The sequence below is a fragment of the Loxodonta africana genome, chromosome 7 (genome assembly GCF_030014295.1).
Source record: "Loxodonta africana isolate mLoxAfr1 chromosome 7, mLoxAfr1.hap2, whole genome shotgun sequence".
Taxonomy (NCBI): Eukaryota; Metazoa; Chordata; class Mammalia; order Proboscidea; family Elephantidae; genus Loxodonta; species Loxodonta africana.
This window is the reverse complement of record NC_087348.1, coordinates 31606227-31618195: the sequence shown is the minus strand read 5'-3', so window position 1 is coordinate 31618195 and position 11969 is coordinate 31606227. Positions and strand designations below refer to the sequence as shown.

The 11969-nt window shown below is 38.9% G+C and overlaps 1 pseudogene; it reads right to left on the bottom strand.

Annotated features, from left to right (window-relative positions):
• Positions 1-642: 642 nt before the first annotated feature.
• Positions 643-1844, bottom strand: LOC100666687 (olfactory receptor 9G19-like; annotated as a pseudogene).
• Positions 1845-11969: the final 10125 nt, after the last annotated feature.

The window sequence follows — 11969 nt, the reverse complement described above, 5'->3', positions numbered from 1 at the left end:
TTTTTTTCTTTCTGTATATCCATCTCCATTTCTGCCTCTTTCATAGAGCTTCTATAACTTAGCTCTTGATTCTTTGATTGTTGGAGGGAAAAAAAATATATTTTCCTGAAAGCTTACAGTGACTCTAACTAAAAGTGTTTGTTCCCTCCTGTGCCTATCGCCAATGAGACCTGCCATCATTATGTCATGGTAAATCAAGAATCAGAATCAAACTTGTTTCTAGGGCCTTTGTACAGTAGCCATTTTTCTTGCTACTTCCTATCTCACTCTCTCACAACAAGTAGGATAAGGACCTTTGGAGCTGGGACTTGTGGATTTACATTCCTCCTCTCAGCCGTGGACTACAGGATTTGAAGCAAGACATTCAATCCATTTAATCTGGACAATGGTTCTGTAACCAGCTGTATTATTCCTATTTATAGATTAAAATATTACACTCAGGCAACTTATGAACTTTCAAGTGGAATTAAAAATCAGCTTTTCTTTTAACCATCTAAGAATTCCAGCAGTTTAATGGATTCTGTCCCAAGCTAGCAGAAAGCAGTTTTTCCAAAAGCCCCAGCCTCATTTATCTTAAAAATACATTGAAATACATTAGTACACGTCTTAAAAAAGTCAAAAAGCAAAGTGGTGTTGCTACGTTACTCGATTATTTTTTGTTTGTTTGCTTCTTTTTGCAAAATTTTGATTTCTAAGAGTACAGGCTCATAACAATGAAATGGAGATAATCTGTTAAGAAATAGCCATTGCTTATGAAATATTTCCACTTAAGAAAACTTTGCTCTGTCTAACATTTTCTTCAGGGCATCTTTGACATCTTTATTCCTTAAGCTATAGATCAAGGGGTTCAACACTGGAAACACCACAGTACAGAGCACTGACACTAATTTATCCCATTCAAGGGCATAGCTAGTGCTTGGCCTGCAGTAAATGAAGGGAATGGAACCATAGTACAAGGTGACTGCTGTCAGGTGAGAGCCACGAATGGAGAAGGCCTTGAGGCAGCCTTGGGTGGAACGAATCTTCAAGACAGAGGCAATGATGAAGAGGTAGGAGGCAAGGATGACTACAGTGGGAGTAATGACGTTGGTGGCAAGTATGAAATATAGCACAGCCTGGGAACTGTCCACATCACATGCCAACTTCACAAGTGGGGGAAGATCACAGAAGAAATCGTCAATGATATTGTTGCCACATAAGTCCACAGTAAATGTTTCACTGGTGATGATGATTGAGCTAATAAAGCCACCAAGGTATGAAGCTGCAACAAGACTGGTACATAACCCTGGGGACATAGCTTGGGAATAAAGCAGGGGATCGGAAATGGTCACATAGCGGTCATAAGCCATGGTAGACAAGTAACACTCACTGTATCCCAGCCCAGCAGAGAAGAGGAACTGAGCCAGACAAGCCAGCAAAGGAGATGCTTTTGTCCTCAGAGATGCAGGTCACTGGGATCTTCTGGGTATAGATCCAGAGATCCAGGAATGACAGGTTCCCAGTGAAGAAATACATGGGTGTGTGGATCCGTGAATCAGCACAGATCAGAGAAATCAGGGCGATGTTTCCTAAGAGACTGATTACATAAATGACCAGGAAGATGAAAAAGAGCCCTCTCTGTTAAAAAAAAAAAAAAAAAAAGTTTTTTTTTTTTTTTTTCTGTAACCTTGAGTTGACTGTGAACCCTAAAATTATGAGCTCCTTCACTCTGGTGAAATTTTTCTCTTCCATTGATTTTGGGCTTCAATCATTCCTTTCTGTGAGAGAATTAATGAATAGGTCATGAATTAAAATAATTAACCTCCGTTGTCTCATAATTTGTCACTTTAGATAATAAAAAAATCCAAGTGGTGCACATACATTGTTGTTTGTGAGATTCATTCCTGGTGACCTGGGTGTTACTCCTTTTGGCATTACTGGGAAACCCATTCCATACTGTGGTCTTAAGAGCTCAGTTATCATGCATCTAACATGGTGTGTATCACCTTATATTTTTAATCTATCTTTTCTTTCTTTTGAAGACAGAGTGATTTGAAGAACTTTTTCTTTTGGCTCCTCTTATTGATTTTTCAGTTCATCTCAAAGATTAATGCACCTGGGTATTTAGTTTGGTACCTTAATCAGATACTTCTTTAGTCATATATTAATGATGAATGTACACCATTATCCCAAAGGGGTATGTAATTGCACTCCCTCTCTCAGGGAGCTTCTATGCCAGGAACTGCCTACAATAGAAAGTGAGGCATTTTGAAGTTCCGAAAATACTGACCCATTTTAAATTTCCTATGCATTGACCTACTCTGAAGACAAATGCTGTCCCTGAATGGTAACAGTGGAGACCACAGTGTGCACCGCTGCAGAGGCTTTGTGAGAATGAAAGCATCTCCCAAGTAGACATCACCTACACCTCTAATTCCTTGCTTCCCTAAAAGAGAAAATAAGTCCTGAAGAGAGGACATTTGGGGACACCTTAGCTTTCTTCAATTATTATAGGAAAGAAAGCCTTATTTTGTTTCATGAAATATAATTATAATATGGTTTCATTACATTAAGAATTCTTTTTATCCTTTGTCCATACTGGAAACCTAGGCTGCCTAGTGGTTAAGTGCTATGGCTGCGAACCAGAGGGTCAGCAGTTTGAATCACCAGGCGCTCCTTGGAAACTCAATGGGGTAGTTCTACTCTGTCCTATAGGGTCTCTATGAGTCGGAATCGACTCGACAGCACTGGGTTTGGTTTTTGTCCATATTGTGACATATTGTCCTTCTCTCCCAGATTAATGAAACACCATGCATATTGTCAGGAATACAAATAGTCATTTCATTACAATTTCACCTGAAATCCAAATTTCCCACGTTATCTTGGAATACAAAGTGCCTTCTACTCCTTCTACAAGCATCTACTTCCTGATAGTAACAATACTGAGAGAAAATATAAACTTGGGCATTCTTTTGGGATATACTGCTGAAAGCAAAGAGAATCTTCAACTGCTATTCCAGCGCCAAGTGACCAATTACAATGCTCAGATGCCTTTCTGGAAAGGTATGGGGGAGAGATTATCATGAATGTAATTGTTCCAATTAACTCAAAAAAAAATCTTCTGATTTGTTTCATTTATGCATTTGAGATAAAAACAAAACAAGAAGGACTAAGCTAACTGACTAGTCTGCAGACAGTAGATGCTCAAGAATTATCTACAGTTCACACTAATTTTAAAATAACTAGGGTTGCCTGAGTCAGAGTCAATTCAATGGCAATGGGTTTGTTTTGTTTTATTTGGTTTATAATGGTAATGGGAATACCATAGAATTTGGGTCCTGAAACATGTTGAATACTGCTTAATAAAACTGACTCATTTTACATACAATGAAATTGAGAGACAGAAAACTTAATTGTTCACCGGAAGTCATATCATAAGTGTAAATTTTATCTCTATATCAGACCATGAGTATATTTAATCAGAACAAATTAGGCAGGTGGCATGAGTAGAGCCAGACAGTACTGGGACTATGTAGTCTATGTTAGAGATTTTAGAATATAGCTTAAATTCAGTGGAGGACCATTGAATCGTTTTAATCAGATGCACAATTTGGCCAAATAAAATTTAGTTTAAAAAAACGAATTCTCTTTATAATGTGAGTAAACAAAAGTGTGAAGATAGAGAGAGCAGTTCAGTCAGGTGACTAACGCAGCAGCTTAAAAGAGTGCTGATAGCAGTTGGATTGAGTTAATAGCAATGGATTTGGTGAGAGATAGATGAATCTGAGATATTTGGAAAGTAATACATACAGGAGTTTGTGATAACTTTGAATCCCCATTACCACCGAAATTTTCTTGCCTGCTAAATCAGTCCCTCTTCTTTTGTCTCAGGGAAATGGTTTTACCCAGAGAAAAATAAAATAAAAGGAATAAACATTTCAATGACTTTGTCCAAGGCAGTTGACTTGCAAGGGATGCCAGTGTCTACTAAGTCCCAACCCCAACACCCCTCTTTGCTTCCAGGCACAAAGGAGAGTTAGATTCAACCATAGCCCAGATGAACAAAGCAGACACAATCTTTGTTCTTGTGCTACTTATAGTTTAAAATGGAAAGCAGTTGCCTAGTATGATTGTGAGAGTTGATATGACTCACTCAAGGCCATGAAGAGAGTTAACCGTAGAGCTAGTATAATTAGCTCTCCTTTGATTGTGCCTTGTTCTATGTTCTCTAGCACTTAGCCCTCCATCTTCTTTTTCACTTGAATGGCTTTCTCTGCCTTTATTAGAGCAGAGATTACTAATGTTGGGTCCTTTGATCATTAGGGAGTATACAGATAGGCTTCAAGAGGTCAAAGACGACCTCTGAAGATGTGGCATTGGAATTTTGTCAGTATGCATATGTATTCAAGAGGGCCGATAGCTTCTATTGGATTCTCAGTAGGGTTCATGGTTCAGAGCCTTTGAGCTAAAATCTTTTTATTTGCATTCCTCAAACTAAAAGCCTTCTAGAATGAGGGAGACACTTCCTGAAATGGATTTTACCAAAGGAAATGGAGTAATAAAAGGGAAACCAGATGAAATTTCCTTTATATTTGCAAAGAACTTTGATCTTGTAGACTTGAAGATAGTTGTCAGCCAAACATTAAAACCATTTCTCATTTTATTATTCTGAAAATAAATAAAAGAGGAAGAAAATTAGATTTAAATAGTGTGAAACACTGTCAAGGAAAGGGAATAGGTAAGACTATACTGATATATCATTGTAAACTTTGTCAGAAAAAAAAGAGACCAACAAATAGTGATATATCATTGTAAACTTTGTCAGAGAAAAAAAAAAAGAGAAGACCTTTCTAAATGAAGGATTACTGGTTTTACATGAATTTCAGTAAGAGTGACTATAACTCATTTGTGAAATAACAGCAACAACGTACACAAAAATTCTGTGACAATGATTTATTCTTTCATTTATAATTAAAAAAAAAATGTTCTTTTCCTCAGGGAGCTTACCCTCTACTGAGTGGCATAAACAAGCTAGATGCTCACCAAGACCATCTACTCTTTCTGAGCACTCAGGAAGACTACATTTCCCAGAATGCTTTGTACTTAAGCTAAAGCCATGTGACTACGTCTGACCAGTGGGATAGGGAGAAAAGTGAGTAACACCATTTCTGTTTGTGGCCATAAAATTCTATAATCATCTATCTTCTTCTGCCAAACCATGGTGTAAATGTATGGGATCTGGGTACATCAGAAATTAGAAGGAAACTGATCTTGAAGTCACTGTTTAGAGGAAATATGAAACTTCTCAAGAACTTGAATTGTAACATAGTCTATCCCAACAAAGGAGTTTTGGTCATTCATTTAAAATCAAACATATATATATGTATGTGTATGTGTGCACACAGGTGTGTGTGTGTATCCTCCACACACCACACAACTAGGATTGCCACTGTTTAAAAAACAAACCAAACAAAAACGTAGTCCCTATCCTCAAAGAGAAGGGGCCCTTGGTAGTACAGTGGTTAAGTGCTCACCTACTAACGGAAAGGTAGGTGGTTTGAACTAACCAGCTGCTGCGTGGTAGAAAGGTGTGACACTTTGCTTCTGTAACTATTACAGACTTGAAAACACTATGAGGCAGCTCTACTCTGTCCTATAGGGTTGCTATGAGTTGGAATTGACTGGACAGCAATGAGTACCCTCAAGATGGTTCAGTGATAGAATTGTCACCTTCAATGCTGGACACCCAGATTCATTGCCCACCGGCGCGCCTCAGGCACAACCACCATCCATCTGTCAGTTGAAGCTTGCGTGTTGCTGTGATACTGAATGAGATTCAGTGGAGTTCCTAGGCTGTGACAAACTAGGAAGAAAAGCCAGTCAATGGACTCCTGAAAATCAGCCAAAGAAACCATATGGATCATAGCTGTTCCATGTCCTTTTATGCACAGAGTTGCCATGATTAGGGGGCCAACTAGATGGCAGCTAACAGCAACAACCCTCAGGAAGACAAACTAGTGGTAAAATATTGTAATTGCAAGGAAGCTTTTATAGCATAATTTTTTTTTTTTTTTTTTTTTTTTAGACAAATGTAATAAAAGCTCTGTTAAAAGGGGATTATCTCGTAGGAAGAGAGCTGAATTTGAAGGGAGCTGAATGTGGAGTGGAAAGCTGAAGGGGCTTTCATCATTTTCTTCTATGCGTTTTCGCCATCTTGTGGTGAATTAAAGCAATGCCACATGTTTAGTGTATCCAGCCATGTACTCCATAAGCAAGCACCTCCATGAGCCACTCTCTGCTGTTCTAAATATTTTTTATAAAGTTCACTTCCTTCAATGCATCCATGACCAAATATCCCTACTTTGTAGCACTTATGATGCCATAAAATTTATACGTATTAGAGATTGAAAATGTGTCTGTCTACTCCCTAAACTCTAAAACCTATTGCTCTTGAGTTGATTCCAACTCATAGTGACCCTGTAGAACAGAGTAGAACCACCACATAGGGTTTCCAAGGCTGTAATCTTTACGGAAACAGACTGCCACATCTTTCTCCCACGGAGAAACTGGTGGATTCGAACCACCAACCTTTCAGTTAGCAGCCAAGCAGTTAACCACTGTGCCACCAGGGCTCCTTCCCTAAACTCTAAGCCCCAAGAAAGCCAGCTCTATATCTGTTTTGGATCACAGTGTACTCTAACCCTGCCCAAGCATAGTCCCCTCTATACACTTAGCACAGTACCTTAGATTTGATTCTGACTCATAGCAACCCCTTTTTAACAGACTAGAATTGCACCATAGGGTATTCTTGGCTGTAATCTTTGTAGAAGAAACCCTGGTGGAGCAGTGGTTAAGTGCTACAGCTGCTAACCAAAGGGTTTGGCAGTTTGAGTCCACCAGGTGCTCCTTGGAAACTCTATGGAGCAGTTCTACTCTGTCCTATAGGGTTGCTGTGAGTCCGAATTGACTGGACGGCACTGGGTTTGGTTTTTTTTTCTTTTTTTTTTTAATCTTTGTAGAAGCAGCTGGCCAGGTGTTTCTTCTTTGGACTCGCTGCGCTGGTTCAAATTACTAAACTTTCAGTTAGCTGCAGAGTGCTTAACCATTGTACCACTAGAGCTCCTTCCTCTCACATTAAAAAAAGAGAAAAAGAAACCAAACTTATTGCCAGTAAGTCGATTCCGACTCATAGCGAACCTATAGTACAGAGTAGAACTGCCCCATAGAGTTTCCAAACAGCGCCTGGTGGATTTGAACTGCCGACATTTTGGTTAGCAGCCATAGCTCTTAACCACTACATTACCGCGGTATCACATTAGCACTTGATAAATATTTATTGGGTTAACTGATTCAGAATAATCTCCAAGTTATTTTTTTTAAATATTGAAAAAAAAAAAAAGCACAAGTGTGTACAATATCATACCATTTCCCTGTTGTTTTCAGGTGCTGTCAACTGGTTTCCAACTCATAGAGACCCTATGTACAATACCACGAAACATCACCGGGTCCTGCACCATCCTCACCATTGTTGTTATGCTTGAGCCCGTTGTTGCAGCCAGTGTGTCAGTCCATCTCATTGACAGCCTTCCTCTTTTTCCCTTACCCTCTTTTTTCTCCACCATACCAAGCAAGCATGATGTAGTTCTCCATGTACTAATCCATACTGATAAAATATCCAAAGTATCTAAGACTAGTCTCGCCATCTTTGCTTCTAAGGAACATTTTGGTTGTACTTCTTCCAAGACAGATTTGTTCATTCTTTTGGCAGTCCATGGTGTCTTCAACGTTCTTTGCCAGCACCACAATTCAAAGACGTCAATTCTTCTTCTGTCTTCCTTATTCATGGTTTGGCTTTCCATGCAAATGAGGTGATTGAAAACACCATGGCTTGGGTCAGGAGCACCTTAGTCTTCAAGGTGACATCTTTGCTTTTAAACACTTTAAAGAGATCTTTTGCAGCAGACTTGCCCAATGAAAAGTGTCTTCTGATTTCTTGACTGCTGCTTCCATGGGTGTTGATTGTGGATCCAAGTAAAATTAAAACCTTGACAACTTCAAACATTTCTCCCTTTATCATGATGTTGCTTATTAGTCCAGTTTGAGGATTTTGTTGTTGTTGTTGTTGAGGCATAATCCATACTGAAGGCTGTGGTCTTTGATCTTCATCAGTAAGTGCTTTAAGTCCTCTTCACTTTGAGCAAGCAAGGTTGTATCATCTGCATGATGAGGTTGTTAATGAGTCTTTCTCCAATCCTGATGCCTCATTCTTCTTCATATGGTCCAGCTTCTCGGATTATTTGCTCAGCATACAGATTGAATAGGTATGGTGAAAGGATACAACTGGGATGCACGCCTTTCCTGACTTTAAAACACAGAGTATCCCCTTGTTCTGCTCGGATGATTGCCTCTTGATCGGTGTACAGGTTCCTCATGAGCACAAATGAGTGTTCTGGAATTCCCATCCTTCGCAATGCTATCCATAATTTGTTGTGATCCGCACAGTTAAATGTCTTTGCATAGTAAATTAAACACAGGTAAATATCTTTCTGCTAGTCTCTGCTTTCAGCCATGATCCATCTGACGTCAGCAATGATATCCCTAGTTCCATGTCCTTTTCTGAATCCAGCTTCAAGTTCTGGCAGATCTCTGTTGATATACTGATGCAGTCACTTTTGAATGATCTTCACCAAAATTTCACTTGCAGGTGATACTAACAATATTTTTCGATAATTTCCACTTTCTGTTGTATCATCTTTCTTGGGAATAGGCATAAATATGGATCTCTTCCAGTAGGTTGGCCAGGTAGCTGTCTTCCAAATTTCTTGGCACAGATGAGTGAGCATTTTCAGTGTTGCAACCGTTTGTTGAAACACCTCAATTGGTATTCTCTCAATTCCTGGAGTCTTGTTTTTTGCCAATGCCTTCAGTGCATCTTGGACTTCTTTCCTCAGTATCATCAGTTCCTAATCATAGGCTACCTCCTGAAATGTTTGAACATCAAACAATTCTTTTGGCACAGTGATTCTGTGTATTTCTTCCACCTTCTTTTGATGCTTTATGTGTCGTTCAATATTTTCCCCGTAGAATCCTTCAAAACTGCAACTTGAGGCTTGAAGTTTTCCTTCAGTTCTTATAACATGTTCTTCCCTTTTGGTTTTCTAACTCTAGGGCTTTGCACATTTCCTTATAATACTTTACTCTGTCTTCTTGGGCAGCCCTTTATAATCTTCTGTTCAGCTCTATTATGTCATCATTTCTTCCATTCCCTTTAGCTATTCTATGTTTAAGAGCAAATTTCAATATCTCTTCTGGCATCCATTTTGGTCTTTCCTTTCTTCCCTCTTTTTAATTTTTGGTTCTTCATGTATGATGTCCATGATATAACCCCATAACTTGTCTGGTCTTAAGTCATTAGCGTTCAAATCTACCCTTGAGATGGTCTCCAAATTCAGGTGGGATATACTCAAGGTCATACTTTGGCTTCTTTGGACTTAGTGTAATTTTCTTCAGCTTCAACTTGAACTTGAGTGAACAGTTGATGGTCTGTTCTGCACTCTGCCCTTTGCCTTGTTCTGACTGATGATACTGCACCTCTCCATCATATCTTTCCACAGATTTAGTCAAGTTGATTTCTGTGTACTGTGTATTCTATCTGACAAATTCAATGCATATAGTCACCATTTACATTGTTGAGAAAAGGTAGATACAGTGAGGAAGTCGTTCATTTTGCAATTATCTGTCATGTGATCTTTTGCATCATTTCTATCACCAAGGCCATATTTTCCGACTATCGATCCTTCTTCTTTGCTTCCAACTTTAGCATTCCAATCACCAGTAATTATCAGTTCATCTTGGTTATGTGTTTGATCAATATCAGACTGGAGAAATTAGTAAAAATCTTCAATTTCTTAATCTTTGGCATTAGAAGTCGGTGGTAAATTTGAATAATAGTTGTGTTCACTGATCTTCCTTGTAAGTGTACAGATATTATCCTATCACTGACAGCGTTGTACTTCAGGATAGATCTTGAAATGTTCTTTTTGACAATGAGTACAATGCCATTCCTCTTCAAGCTTTCATTCCCAGCACAGTAGACAGTATGATTGTCCTATTCATAATGGCCAACACCAGTCCATTTCAACTCACTAATGCCTAGGATATCAAGGTTTATGCCTTCTATATCATTTTTGATGACCTTCAATTTTCCTAGATTCATATTTCATACATTCCATGTTCCAGTTATTAATGTTTCCTCTCATTTTTAGCCCTGCCACATTAGCACATGAAGGTCCCGAAAACTTGACTCCATCCACAGCATTAAGGTTGACTCTACTTTGAGGCAGCAGCTCTTCCCCAGTTGTATCTTCAGTGCCTTCCAACCTGGTGGGGGCATCTTCTGGCACTATACCAGACGATGTTCCAAGGCTATTCATAAGGTTTTCCTTGGTCAATTTTTTCAGAAGTGGACTGCCAGGTCCTTCTTCCTAGTCTTCCTTAGGCTGGTTGCTTTGCTGAAACCAGTCCAAAATGGATGATCCTGCTGTTTTGAAATACTAGTGGCATAACTTCCAGCATCACAGCGACGTGCAAGCTACCACAGACTGACAGAAGTATGAGGCTAAAAAAAAAATACTTAGGTATAGGTCTACCAAAATCTGTACAGGACTTATTTACTGAAAATTATGAAATGTTGATGAAAGAAAGCAAAGAAGATATAAATAAATAAATAGATCTGTTCATGGATTGGAGCCGTGGTGCCACAGTGGTTAAGAGCTACAGCAGCTAACCAAAAGGTTGGCAGTTTGAATCCAACAGCCACTTCTTGAAAACCCTATGGGGCAGTTCTACTCTGTGCTATAGGGTTACTGTGACTTAGAATCAACTCAATGACAAAGGGTTTGATTTTTTTTTTTTCCATGGATTGGTAGTCTCAATGTATTAAAATGTCAGTTCTCTCCAAATTGATACACGGGTTTAACACAATTTGTATTAAAATATCGGCAATGCTTTTAGTTACAGATGATATTATCGTAAAGTTAATATAAAAAGAACAGAACTATAATTTTTTAGCTATTACAATCCTGAAAAGAAGAATAAAGTGGGATACATTACCTCACCTGGCCTTGAGATACCTTAGGTAGCTAAAATAATAAGGACTCTGTTATTGGTGGTGGGATAGGCATAAAAATGGAACAGAATAGAGAACTAAGAAATACATCTACAAATATACAACTGCCTGATTCCTTACAAAGGTGCAAAGGTAATTAAATAGAGGAAGGATAATGTTTTTAACAAATGGTGCTGAAGCAGTTGGATATCCATAGACAAAAAAAGAACCTAGACCTAAACCTCAAAATTTTTCGAATATTAACTCCAAATGGATTATAGATTTATATATAAAATGTAAAACTATAAACATTTCAGATGATGTATCTTTTATTTTTTTCATTTCTTTTAGGTTTTTATTGTGCATTGAGTGAAAGTTTATAAGTCAAGTCAGCCTCTCATACAAAAATTTATATACGCCTTGCTATATACTCCATTCCCCCAGCTTCTAACCCCCTCTGCCTTCTCATCTCCCCACCAGATAGGAGATGCCAACACAGTCTCAAGCGTCTACTTGATCCAAGAAGTTCACTCCTCACCAGCATCTTTTTCTATCCCATTGTCCACTCCAATCCCTGTCTGAAGAGTTGGGTTTGGGAATGGTTCCTGACCTGGCCCAACAGAAGGTCTGGGGGCCATGACCACTGGGGTCCTTCTACCCTCAGTCAGACCATTAAGTCTGGTCTTTTTATGAGAATTTGGATCTGCATCCCACTGCACTCCTTCTCCCTTAGGGGTTCCCTGTTGTGTTCCCTGTCAGGGCAGTCATTGGTTCCGGCCAGGCACTGTCTAGTTCTTTGGGTCTCAGGCTGATGTAGTCTCTGGTTTATGTGGCCCTTTCTGTCTCTTGGGCTCATAATTACCATGTGTCCATGGTGTTCTTC